Source organism: Theropithecus gelada, chromosome 11 (assembly GCF_003255815.1).
Source record: "Theropithecus gelada isolate Dixy chromosome 11, Tgel_1.0, whole genome shotgun sequence".
Classification (NCBI taxonomy): Eukaryota; Metazoa; Chordata; class Mammalia; order Primates; family Cercopithecidae; genus Theropithecus; species Theropithecus gelada.
The window spans coordinates 84,900,094-84,914,783 of NC_037679.1; positions in this window are offsets into that span (position 1 = coordinate 84,900,094).

A 14,690-nucleotide genomic window follows, 5' to 3' on the forward strand; every position below is an offset into this window, starting at 1 on the left:
CAACAAATATTCATATACATATTCTCGTGTGGACATATGTTTTCGCTTCTCTTGGGTATATATCTAGGAGTAGGATTGCTGGGTCATATGGTAAATCTCTGTTTAATGGTTTAGACTCAGTACTGTGTTTTCTGCCTTTCCACAGCTCACAGTTTCATAAAGAGGCAGGAGCCTTTTGTTCAGGGCTCCTTGGCAGTAAGGTAATTTCTTCTTCTGCATTGTATCCAGCTGACCCTTGCTCAGTGCTGTTCTTTGGGGAAAGATGGAATGCTGGGAAGCCAGCACCTCTTATTCCCTCTAGCTAGCACTTTTACAGTGATAGATATAATAGATATCTTCAGCTATTATTGTTGAATTATCTCTCTGATTCTGTCCAATTTTGCTTCATATATTTTGGGGCTATGTTATTAGGTATGCATACGTGGTCATTATTGTTATATCTTTTTGATGATGTGACCTTTTTATTGTTTTAGCACTTTTATATCTTTACCTCTAATAACAACATTTTTAAAAATTGAAAGTTGATTTTGTCTGATGTTAGTACAACCACTTCAGCTTCTTTGCAGTTGCTGTTTGCATGACATATCTTTTTCCATTCCTTTACTTTCAATCTATTTGTATCTCTGGGTCTAAAATGTATAGATAGCACATAGTTGAATCTTTTAAAAAACACATTTTACAATCTCTGATTTTTATTGGAATGTTTAATCTATCCACATTTAATGTTATGATTAATGTAGCTGAATTTATTTCTGCCGTTTTATATTGTGTTTTTAAAATATGATATTTTTATTCCTGTATTTCTATTGTACTTTTTTTTGCATTAAGAAACGTTTTCCAATGTAACATTTTAATTCAACTGATAGATTTTCACTATTTGTTGAGTTATTTTTGAGTGATTGTGCTCGAGCTTGCCATCTATGTCTTAACTTCAGATTTGTACTAACTTAATTCCAGGAAGATATAGAAGCATTATTCCTACATAACTCTATATCAGCTCCCTTTTCCTGTGGTATTATTGTTATACAACGTACACTATATATGTTACAAATTCAGTTATTTATAGTTATAATTATTACTTTACATATATCATTTATGTCTATTAAAGAAGCTGAGAGCAGAGAGGAGATAAATTATATATTTATAGAGTTTGTTATATTAAGCTTCTTATTTGTCATTCTGATTCTCTTTATTTGTTCTGGTGGACTTGAGTAAATATGTGGTGTTATTTCATTATGCACACACAGCTTTGCTCCTTGTCATTTTATTTATGCTGTCTTTCTCAAGTATATTGCATTTAAATACATTATAGGTCCAACAATTCAAATATATTTATGTTGTGTTATACAATTGCTTTTTAAAATCAGTTAAGATAGAAGGGATATGCGCTGATACTGTGGTTTTTTAAATTATACTTTAATTTCTGGGTTACATGTGCAGAACGTGCAATTTTGTTACATAGGTATACACGTGTCATGGTGGTTTGCTGCACCCATCAACCCATCACCTACATTAGGTATTTCTCCTAATGTTATCCCTCCCCTAGCCCTCCACCCCCCAACATGCCCCAGTGTGTGATGTTACCCTCCCTGTGTCCATGTGTTCTCATTGTTCAACCCCCACTTATGAGTGAGAACATGTGGTGTTTGGTTTTCCGATCTTGTGATAGTTTCCTGAGAATGATGGTTTCCAGCTTCATCCATGTCCCCGCAAAGGACATGAACTCATCCTAGACAATAATTCAAACACACACACACACACACACACACACACACACACACACACACGGCACTAGTATCTCTACATACTATGTTTTATAATTACATTACTGTCTTTGCCAGTGCCATTTTTGTGTGTGTGTGTGTGTGTGTGTGTGTGTGTGTGTATTTGAATTACTGTCTAGGGTCACTTACTTTCAGCCTGAAGAACTTCTTTTAGTATTTCTTATAAGGAAAGTCTGCTAGCAACAAATTCTCTCAGTGTTAGTTTATCTGGGAATATCTTTAGTTTTCCTTTTTGAAAAATAATTTTTCTAGCTATAGGACTTTTGGTTGACAGTTTTGATCTTCTGTCATTTTGAATATGTCATTCCATTCCCTTCTGGCCTCCATTGTTTCTGATGCAAAGGCAACTTTTAATCTTGTTATGATTTCCTTGTGTGTGATGAGTTGTTTTTCTTTTTCTACTTTCAAGATTTTCTCTTTGTCTTCCAACATTATTATTATTATGTCTTAATGTATATCTCTTTGAATTTACTCAATTTGGACTGTGTTGAGCTTCTTGGATGAATAGATAATGTTTTTCATCAAGTTTAGGACATTTTTAGCCTTTACTTAAAAAAATTTATTCTGTTTCTTTCTGTCTTTTCCCTCCTTTTTGTACCCCCCTTTTCCATATATTTGGTGTATTGAATGGTTTCCCACAATTCTCAGAGGCCTTGTTCATTTTTCTTTATTCTTTTTTTCTCCATGTTCTTTATATTCTTTGGATTGCATAATCTCTATCAATCTTTCTTGTTCACTGATTCTTTCCTGTGTCAATTCAAGCTTACTATTAGGCCCCTTTCATGGATACACACACATAGAGGCAGACACACACATACATATATGTGTATATATATGTATATATGTGTGTATATATATTTATATTCATATATGCATACACATATGTAAAGTAAATTATATCAATAACACAAAGCACAAGAAGGATTAAATTGAGGTACATTGCTAAGGTTTTACATTATACATGAAGTGATCAATATTAATTCATGGTAGAAAGTAATAAATAGTTACCTAGGAAAAGACTAAAAGTGCAGAGGTATAGCTAATAGGGCAGTAGAGGAGATAAATTGCAGTGTCAAGTTATACTTGCTATAAAGTATTCAGGAAGGAAGAAAAAAAGTGAAAAAGAACATATGACAAGTAGAAAGAAAATAACAAGATGGTAGACTCAAATTCAACATATCAGTACTGTCAGACTAGACCAAAAGGAAGACCCAATCATATGTAACCTACAAGAGACACACTTTATATATAAAGAGGTTAAAAGTAAAAATTTGGGTAAAGGTATATGCCAAACAAATTACAAAAGAGCCAGAGTGGCTACGTTAAGTATCAGATAAAGCATACTAAAACAGAATATGATCAAAGATGAATTACATCATCATCAACATCATCATCACAACAACAACAACAACACTGCAGTCAGTTTATCAAGAAGACATGAAAATCCTAAATGGCAGTGCAGCTAAAAGTAGAGCCTCAAAATAATAAGCAAAAAATAACAGAACTAGAGGAAAATTTAGAAAACTCTATCTCTATGGTAGAAGATTTCAATACTTTTCTTTCAGAACTGATACAAGTATAAAAACAAAAAAGATATAGTTAATTTGAACTATAATGTCAGTCAACTTAATTTAAATACATAAAACACTACATTCCATAACTGAACATGTTTTTCAAGTACCCATAGAACATTCACTGAGATGGAACCTATGTTGGGCCATGAAACTGCTCTCAATAAACTTTAAAAGATTGACTTCCTACAGTATATGTACTCTGATTACAACAAAATTAAACTAGAAATCAACTGGAAGAAAGTTATCTAGAAAAGTCTCTGAATATTAGAAATTAAGCAACATAATTCTATAGAACTCATGGTTAAGAAAGAAATCACAATAATTAGGAAACATTTTGAACTGAATGATAATTTGAATAGCTCTAACAGTGATTGTATTGTCCACAAAATCTCAAATATTTTATAATCTGGCCTTTTTTAGAAAAAGAGTTTGCCACCCCTTGATCTAAATTATCACCTAAGGACTATGTAAAATAACGAATTAATACCAAAATAGGTAGGAAGAAGACATAAATAATAAGCAGATATCAATAAAATAGAAAAACAATAGAAAAAATGAGGTAACAAGTTGTTTCCTTAAAAGTAATAAAATCAATAAATTCCTAGTAACATTAATGAAACAAAAAATGCAAATTACCAATATCAGCCAAAAAAGGGGAAATTACTACAACTGCACAGATACAAAATGGTTAATAAGGAAATGTTATGAATAACTTTGCCGATAAAATAGACAATTTAGATAAAATGGTCTTTGAAAGGCAAAACTGAGATGAGAAAGAATCAAAATATGTATGGATTCACATCAATTCAATAAATTTGAAGATTTTCCACAAAGAAAACTTAAGGTCTAGGTGGCTTTACTCATGAATTATGTCAAATATGTAAGAAAGAAAGAATATTATTTTTAAAGAAAAGCAGCCAAAATACAGAGGAGGAGCAAACAGCCCAACTTACAAAGCCATCATTAATGTTGATGCCAAAAACAGACAACAAGCAATATTAAAAGCAAGGTCATGGCCGGGAGCAGTGGCTCATGCTTGTAATCCCAGCAATTTGGGACACCGAGGCAGGCAGATCGCAAGGTCAGGAGTTCGAGACCAGCCTGGCCAATATGGTGAAACCCCATCTCTATTAAAAATACAAAAATCAGCCGGGTGTGATGGCACATGCCTCTGATCCTAGCTACTCAGGAGGCTGATGCAGGAGAACTGCCAGAACCCGGGAAGCAGAGGTTTCAATGAGCCAAGATGGCGCCACTGCACTCTAGCCTGGGTGACAGAGTGAGACTTCGTCTCAGAGAAAAAAAAAAAAAAAAAAAAAAAAAAAAAAAAAAAGCAAGGTCATGGGATATAAGGCCTGTACATAATAATTCACTGCATTTCTATATCCTAGAAATTAAAATTTATACAATAAAATTAAAGAAATAATACAATTTATAATATCCAGAACTATAAAATACTTAAGAATAAATATAACAAGTGTTTGCAAGTCCTCTATAGTAAAACTACAAAATATTGCTGAAAGAAGTTGAAGACACAATCAATGGAGAGATGTTTCTGGATTGAAAGACTCAAAATTTGTTAAGATGTTGATTTTCCCATTGTGATCTACTGAGTGAAAACAATCCCAATAAAAGTCCCAGCCTTTCTTGTCATGGAAATTGACAAGCTGATTCTAAAATTTTAATTGGAAATGCAAAGTACTTAGAATAGCCAAAACAATTTTAAAAACAAACAATCTTTGAAGACTTAGATTACCCAATTTCAAGACATATTAAAAGCTACAGGCCGGGCGCGGTGGCTCAAGCCTGTAATCCCAGCACTTTGGGAGGCCGAGATGGGCGGATCACGAGGTCAGGAGATCGAGACCACCCTGGCTAACACGGTGAAACCCCGTCTCTACTAAAAAATACAAAAAAAAAAACTAGCCGGGCGAGGTGGCGGGCGCCTGTAGTCCCAGCTACTCGGGAGGCTGAGACAGGAGAATGGCGGGAACCCGGGAGGCGGAGCTTGCAGTGAGCTGAGATCCGGCCACAGCACTCCAGCCTGGGCAACAGAGTGAGACTCCGTCTCAAAAAAAAAAAAATAAAAAAAAATAAAAGCTACAGTAATTAAGTATAATTTAGTATTGATATAAGGATATGTAAATAAATCACTGGAACAGAATAGTGTCCTGAAATAAGTTCATTCTTTTATAGTTGTTTGATTTTGAACACAGGAGTCTAAGGAATTCAATGGAGTAAAGAAAGTCTTTTCATGAAACAGTAGTGGGAAAACTTTATATATATATATGAAATTCAGTCCTACCTCACACCGTACAAAAGCCTAGATTCAATTACAGACCTAAATGTAAAAACTAAAATATATAACATTAGTTGAAAATCCAATAAATTGAAATTAAAACTTTAGTTGTTTGAAGAAAACATGGGAGAACATTTTTCTTTCAATCCTGGGGTAAGAAAAGTTTTCTTAATTAAGGCCCAAAGTCACTTTACCTGAAAAAGCAAATTAATAAATTATACTTTATAAAAATAAAAAAACTGTGTTTTCTAAAAGCCATCATTATGCAAATAAATAAGCAATCCACAGAGTGGAGGAAAGTATTCTCAATCCAAGAGTTGTGTCTAGAATATGTGAAGAGCTACTGACTCAATAAAAAGACAAACACCACAATTTAAAATGGGAAGAATATTTGAATAGAAACTTCCCAAAAGAAGATCTATGAATGGCACAAGAAAGAATACCTTATACCTCATTTGTCATCAAGGAAAGACAAATTTAAACCATAATGAAATACTACTACACGCCATCTATCATGGCTGATATTCACAATAGCAAAGACATGGAATCAACCCAAATGTCCATCAATGATAGACTGGATAAAGAAAATGTGGTACAGATACACTACAGAATACTATGCAGCCATAAAAAAGAATGAGATCATGTCTTTTGCAAGTACATGGATGGAGCTGGAGGCCTTTATACTTAGCAGACTAACACCAGGAACAGAAAACCAAATGCTGCACGTTCTCACTTGCAAGTGGGAACTAATTGATGACAACACTTGGACAGATAGAGGGGAACAATAGACACTGGTGCCTTTTGGAAGGTGGAAGGTAGGAGGAGGGAGAGGATCAGGAAAAGTAACAAATGAGTAATAGGCTTAATACCTGGGTTACTAAATAATCTGCACAACGAACCTCCGTGACACAAGTTTACCTATGTAACAAACCTGCATAAATATGCCTGAAATTAAAATAAATGTTTAAAAAGAAAAAAGATGGAAACCCCCATTGTTGGCAAAGAGGTGGAGGAACCATAATTTTTAGACTTTGTTGGCAGGGCTGTAAAATACTATCATCATTTTGGATAATATTTTACTAATGTCTGGCTAAGTTAACCATACACTTACCATATTGCTAAGAATCACATTCTTTGGTATTTATTCAGAAGGAATAAGAACATGATTCCACATGAAGACATGAATAAGAATGTTCATAGCAACTTTATTCATAATAGACAAAACCCAGAATCAACCAAAATAGCCATCAACAGGGGACTGGGGGAATAGTTATCTCTTCATCCAACAGTGGGGTGCTCCTCAGAACTAAAAAGGAACAAGCTACTGATTTATGCAACTCCATGAACTAAGTGAGTGAAATAAGAGAAGGTAAACCCGAAAGGGTATATACTACATTATTCCATTTACGTGACATTTAACAGTAGGCAGACTTATTTATGGGGCTGGACAGCAGAGCAGTGTTTGCCTTCACATGGGGAGCATATTGACCAGAAAAGGACTTAACTAGGGTGATGAAAATGTTCTTTATCTTGATCAAGGACTGGATTACATTGGTAAAAGCCTTTTTAAAAATTCACAGAACTGGATGGGCGCGGTGACTCATGCCTGTAATCCCAGCACTTTGGGAGGCTGAGGCAGGTGGATCACGAGGTCAGGAGTTTGACACCAGCCTGACCAACATGGTGAAACCCCATCTCTACTAAAAATACAAAAATTAACCGGGCGTGGTGGTGCGTGCCTGTAATCCCAGCTACTCAGGAGGCTAAGACGGGAGAATCGCTGGAACCCAAAAGGCAGAGGTTGCAGTGAGCCAAGATCGCATCACTGCACTCCAGCCTGGGTGACAGAGTGAGACTCCATCTCAAAAAATAAAAAAATAAAATAAATAAAGCAAACAAACAAACAAAAAAACCCTGTATGCTTAAGATCTGGATCTGTCTGTTGCACTTTATGTCAATTATACATAAAATAGGTAATGTCATGAGAGAAACCGTTATCTTCCAAAACAAAGAAGACAAGTAAAAACTAACTCTTCTTGGTAAGGCCCTTATTGCTTCTGTTCCTGCACCTGTGGCCAGATTCCCTGCAATCTCAGAATCATTCTCTTCCTCCACCTCCTGTCCCTGCAGAAAAGAAAACAAAACTAGGCAGCAAGACATGGAGAGGAAGATTCTGTGACCTTTGTAGACAGGGCCAGGCTGCTGAGCTGCCAGAGAAGAGTTTAAATGGAGAGGAAGGAGCAGCAGACGATGACAAGGCAGGCACCCCTCCCACTGCAGGGGGCCCAGGCTTGATGCCAGAAACCACGGGCACGGAGAACAGGCAACCAGCTTAATTTTGATTCTCTTAGTGTTTTGTGGGACCTGCTGGGGTCTAGAATAGCTAGAGTCATAGGCCGTCTTCCTGCAGCTTCAAGCACACATATCCAACTCCACCTTATCTGCACAAGTGTTCTCATTATCTGTGTTCCTTGACAGAATGGTTGGACAATTTTTCCTTATTAAACCTGGCCCCCACTTCCTCGGCCCTACGGATGCTCTTCCCTGGTTGGCAGGCTGCTGCTTGGGTTCCCAGTGGAACACTCCGCAGGGTTCTGTATGGCCTGTTGTGGTCCCAGCGGGAGACTAGTGACTGGAGGAGGGTCTGCGGGGGTCCTGCAGTGCTGACCGCTACACCGTGCCACTTCCAGCGCACTGGAGAAGCTGGGCAGGACTTTAGTGGTGATGTCTGAAGGTTTGAGATAAGGCTCAGGTTGCTAAGGGCTTCCCTTCAGAGAGGGTGGCAACGACTGCTGTGTTTGTTTTTATAGTAAATATTCAACTGACTTTAAGGAGGGGACAGTGGTGGTCCAAAGATTTTTCTGCACATGTTAAAACATTTCATGGTGTTCATGACAAGCCTCGCCTGATTACAAAGCTTACGGAGACCTGAGTCACCTTCAGTTGAGGCACTCACTTTGGACAAGTTACAGATACTTATTTTGGCACCAAGGAATACAAATCTGAGAAAATGTATCTTGGGCTGAGAACAAAGTTCTCCTCAAAGAACTGGAAAAAGAGCCCCTAACTTTTCATTTCAACTGTTTATGACTCATATTCAAAGGTAGCTTTTTTAAAATAAAAAGCACTCCGATCCCAAGTGCTTTAAGCCAAAAAGTGCCTTAGAGTTCTCTCAGATGAACTTCAACTTCAGACATCACCAATAGGTAGCTTTGGCAAAAATACTCATCTTCTTTTGAAGTCTAGCTTGCTTTCATAGAAAACAGAAAAGGGAAGGAGGAGAGAAGGACCTGAATGAATAGAAAACATCTTACGCATGCGGGGATCATGTTCTGATAGTCAGGGTCACCTTGCGACTCTGATAGAAACCAGCTGAAGGTGACATTTTCCAGCTGTCCTTTGAGAAGGTGCAGGAGGATGGCAACTTGGAACTGGATATAAAGAGTGAATCAGAAAGTGGAGACCACCTGGACTGTTAGGTAAAAGCTGCTTTGTAGAAACTGATTTGCACAGCAAGGTTAAATGCAAGGAGAACGTTATAATATACGCAAGCTATCTGGAGAAAATAAAGCACTCAACATTTCAATTAAATTCTCAAAAATGGGCTAGCATCTCTGTGGTTAGAAAATTCTGTCAGAAAAGGACAATGTAAAACTTAAGTAGGAACTTAAAAGGTAGCCTGAATTACACATCAACTATATCTAACAAAACACAGAAAATGACCTTCAATAGTTAAGGAGGCGATTAACCACTTGGGGATAGAAAAGAGCTTTCCAAAGTGTGTAAAATAATCAGTCACACCTCTCAGAAGGTGCAAAGGAAGCATTAGGAAGGGAGAACTCTCTTTTATCAAAGCCAGATTAGCTAAGAGAAAAGGAATTTCAAGTATGTGGCCTGTCGACTGCACTGAGAGAAAGCTCAGTGACACAGGAAAAGCAAGTGTACTCCACAGACTGAATAAGCTGGAGCAGTTTAAATATGAGATTTTATCAAAAGATTCTTACACCTCTTTACTGTTCCCCGTACAGACCTCAGCAGAAGGCTAGGGAGCCAGAGAGGGCTGGATTATCAGATACAATGAAGGAGGAGGGATGAGCAGTGCTGAAAAGCTGGGCTGACTAGATTAGTTTCCTTTCTTCCGTGCCCAAACTTAGAACAATATCACCATTCATGAGAATAATTTGTAGACATGCTGTTTTATGCCTTTTAAACAAATTTGATGTTGGGGTGGGGGCAGGGTAAAGTAACATTTTAAAAGCATGACACTTTTTCTGTCTTCGTAAGATAAACACTTTGCTAAGATAAACACTTTGTGTTTAAGCATTTTTTGTAGCCCTCTCCAGGTTCCTAACCAGGTTCCAAGAAACTGAAGCTGTCAGGTAGCTTGTGGAGGACGAACACAACCACTGCCCAAACAATCCATGACATGTCCAGATTCTCAAGAATACAGAATTAATCACTTCCAGATGACTGCTTGGAGTTTTCTCTTTCTTTGGGTTGTGAGCACCAAGAAGCAGAGACCAGTGCCTGGTACAGAAGAGTTCTTGAGAACTATTTGATGAATGAACATTTGGATGGATGAATTGTGTACTTGTCAGGATTCTCTTTTGATTGACAACTGAAATCCGTTAAACAAACACAAAACCAAGGAATTTGTTGGCACTTGTAAGTGAAAAGCCAAGGTTGTCAGTTCAGGTATAGCTTGATCCAGCTGCTCAATCAATACACTTAGCAATTCGCTCTCCAGGTCTCACGTATATTATCTTCTGTGTTGATTTCATTTTCAGGTAATCTTTTCTCACATAGTAACATGTAAGGATAGAAATTCATCTATGTCTACAGCCTACCAGCTCAAACTCCATAAACGCACATATACTTGGAAAAAAGATACATGAATGAGGAAGCTTGCAGAGTCTCACCTTACGAACTATTTCACCATGGCATTTCTTTGTGGAGATTTTTTGGGCAAAGCTAGCTTCTTAAAGGCCAGGGAGAAGAGATGCTTTAAGCTGACTTGTCAGGTGCCTCCAACAATTGAAGGCCAAGGAGATATAAAAGTAAGATAGCTTAAAAGTCAAAGTGTTATCTTCTCAAAAATGTAGCCCATTTTGGAAATTTCCTTGGTAGGTTGCTTTGGAGAATATTCCTGTTTTGTAAAGTGAGTTCATATCTGTATTTTGGGTCATGGTTTAATCTATGAAAATCTGAGGTCCCATCATCCCTTCCCCTGACAACCCCCCTTGTCACATTGCTGGGTACCTCATCTAAGCTAGCTACATGTGAGTCATAACATCCTTGGAATAAAACGTGAGACACCAAATAGACCAGAAACAACAAAAAATAGAAGAAATGAATATGCTGCAGCAGGCATATTCATGTGGCTATCACAGACTGTTTCAATCATTTTGGGCTCATGATGTGATGATGATGTGATGGTGATGATGGTGATGATGCTGATGGTGATGATGATGATGTGATGATGATGTAATGATAATGATGATGATGATAATAAGGGTGATGACCTGATAACAGTAGTGATGATGATGATGGAGATAATGATGATATGGCGATGATGGTGATGATGATGTGATGATGGCGACAATGTGATGCTGCTGCTGCTGATGTGATGATGACATGATGATGTGATAATGATGATTTGATCATAATGGTAATAATGATGTGATGATGATAATGGTGATGATGATGTAATGATAATTGTGATGATGATAATGATATGATGATGATGATTTGATAATGGTGATGATGATGATGATGACGGTGATGATGTGCTGATGATGTAATGATAATGATGGTGATGATGATGGTGATGATGATGGTGATGATGCGATGATGTAATGATAATGGTGGTGATGATGGTGATGTGATGATGATATAATGATAATGGTGATGGTGTGATGATGATGATGATGATGGTGATGATGTTGGTGATGATATGATGATGATGGTGGTGATGATGTGATTATGTCAATAATGACGATATGATGATGATGATGATGGTGATGATGTGATGATGATGGAGATGATGATGATGTGATGATGTCAATAATGATGATGTGATGATGGTGAAATTGTGATGATGATGATGTGATGATGTGATAAGATGACATGATGATGATGTTTGCTGCTAGCTTCTGAGGTGGACTGGATTGTTTGCTCTCCTCCATCAGGCGGTGTATAGCCCCACTCTATTGTTTTTGGATTTGGTCATATGGCTTACTTTAACCAGCTGAAGGAGAATAGAAAAGACAGAAGATTCTTCAGGAAATACAGTGGGTTTCCACTGGCATTCCTTTGTGTGCTGTCCACCATGAGAACAGCAGATCTCAGACTGAGTCTTCAGCCTATGTCCTGAAATGAGGAGACACGTGGAGCTGACCTGAGCCCAGGAATGCCAAGTTGCAGGCAACCCACAACTGACCCACAGCTGATCCCCAGAGTCGTGGAACATGAGGAAGAAGGGAATGTTCACACAAGCAATTGAGATCTGGTGTTATTGTTGCCAGAGCAAAAGCTACTGAAATGGCTGACAATATTCACGGGGGTCCTGCACTGGATAACGCTGTTCTCTATACTAGACAAGGATTATGTTGTTCGATCCTCACAAAAGCCTTCTGGAGTGGAAGCTATTAGTATCCCCATCTGACTGAGGCACAGAGAGGCTACATAATTGGTCCCGGGTCCCTAACTAGCATGTGGTAACACGAGGACTTGAATCCTGGTACATAAAATGGATGGGAAAAACTCACTTCTACAATGGAGCATGTTATACTCACATCAGTCTCAGGATATAGGTGGGACAGAGGCTCCCCACTCAATGTTGTTGAAAAGGAAACAGTTTCAGAGAATATTACATCATGGACTTTAACATCAGTGTGTAGTGTAGTTTTGGGTTTCCTCTCCTCCTCCTTTGCTTCTCAATCTGTTCTCAACATTGCAGTAATGAGTTTCTTAAAACCTAAGTCAGATCACGTCTGCTTCTAACCATATACACTCCCATTTCACTCAGAGTAAAAGGCAAAGTTCTCACCATGACCCATAAAGATGTCCATGATCTTCCTTCTTCCTTCCTCTGGCCTCACTTGCTCCTTCTCACCTGGTCTGTTCCGGCCACTGACCCCCATGTGTTCCTCAAACCCCACACTCTCCTGTCTCAGGGCCTTTGCACTTCTTATTCCTTCTGCCTTCAACATTATATCCTCTGGTAACTGCATGTCTCCTTCTCTCATCTCCCAGAGGTAGTACCTGGCTTCTCCCTCACTTCCCAGAGGTTGCGTCTGGTTCCTCCCTCACCTCCCAGAGGTAGTTCCATGGCTCCTCCCTCACCTCCCAGAGGTAGTTCCATGGCTCCTCTCTCACCTCCCAGAGGTAGTTCCATGGCTCCTCTCTCACCTCCCAGAGGCAGTGCCTGGCTCCTCCCTCACCTCCCAGAGGTAGCGTCTGGCTCCTCCCTCACCTCCCAGAGGTACTTCCATGGCTCCTCTCTCACCTCCCAGAGGCAGTGCCTGGTTCCTCCCTCACCTCCCAGAGGTAGCGTCTGGCTCCTCCCTCACCTCCCAGAGGTAGTACCTGGCTTCTCCCTCATCTCCCAGAGGTAACATCTGGCTCCTCCCTCACCTCCCAGAGGTACTTCCATGGCTCCTCTCTCACCTCCCAGAGGTACTTCCATGGCTTCTCTCTCACCTCCCAGAGGTACTTCCATGGCTCCTCTCTCACCTCCCAGAGGTAGCGTCTGACTCCTCCCTCACCTCCCAGAGGTACTTCCATGGCTCCTCTCTCACCTCCCAGAGGCGGTGCCTGGTTCCTCCCTCACCTCCCAGAGGTACTTCCATGGCTCCTCTCTCACCTCCCAGAAGTACTTCTGTGGCTCCTCCCTCACCTCCCAGAGGTACTTCCGTGGCTCCTCTCTCACCTCCCAGAGGTACTTCCGTGGCTCCTCTCTCACCTCCCAGAGGTAGTGCCTGGCTCCTCCCTCACCTCCTGGAGCTCGTTGCTCTTCCCTTGGCCACAGTGTCATTCCTTGTACCCCCAGCACTCCTTGTCTCCCTTCTCTGGTCTACATCTCTTCAGGGCACTCATCTTATGCACCATTCCATTTCTTGCTTTACATGTTTTTCTCAGTGTCCCCTTTCTGGAATGTCAACCTCTGGAATACCTGTCTCAGTCATGACTGTGTCGTAAGCACCTAGATGCACCTGGCACACAGGAGGGTGGACTGGAGCTGAGAATCCATGTGTCCAGACTCCTGGCTCAGTTATCTTTCTATTCTATATGGTAAATGGCTGACAATAGTGTATGGCCCAAGAGTAAGATCTGTGCACAGAAAACACCTACCAATAGATTGATACCCCATTGTTAATTAATGCTTAGGGAGCTAAGATTGGCACTAAGATGCAAAAATAATAAGCCATACAAATCTCATCTACCAGTCATTGTAACAGACATGAGTAATTTCCAATTTTAGTTTTGGCAGTCTTTACAATCAACTGCAAACTGGGATCACCATCTCTGTTTAGAGATGAGATAATGGAAGTTCAAAGAGGTGGCATCTCTTTGTAATGCCACACAGTGAAACCAGCTCGGAAGATGTCTCATATGTACGTCTGGACCCCTGCAGAGGACAAGACCCTGTGAGCTGTCGTTGTGATCACCATGAACAATCTGTTTATGGAAGAATTTCTCTAAGGTGGGCTCTGAGGTGGGATGTGGAAGGGGAAATGCTGGGGTCAGATTCAGTCTGCACACAGACTTTGTTTGACCCTTGTGGCATTTATTCATAAACTTTAGGATTAATGGCTAACATTTGAAAAGTCAGGCTTTACATGTGAAAAATCCAGTACACTGGTTTCTCTTGAAAACATGGGCATTAAATCCCACGTCTCCAAAAACAAGTTTGGATAGAGAAAGGGAGTCCAAGTCATCAAGCTGGCATGTGTGTGGAGTTTGTATGTTTGATGTTTATTCATTCTTTTGTTCTAACAAATATTTATTGGGCGTCTAATATATGATGGTCAT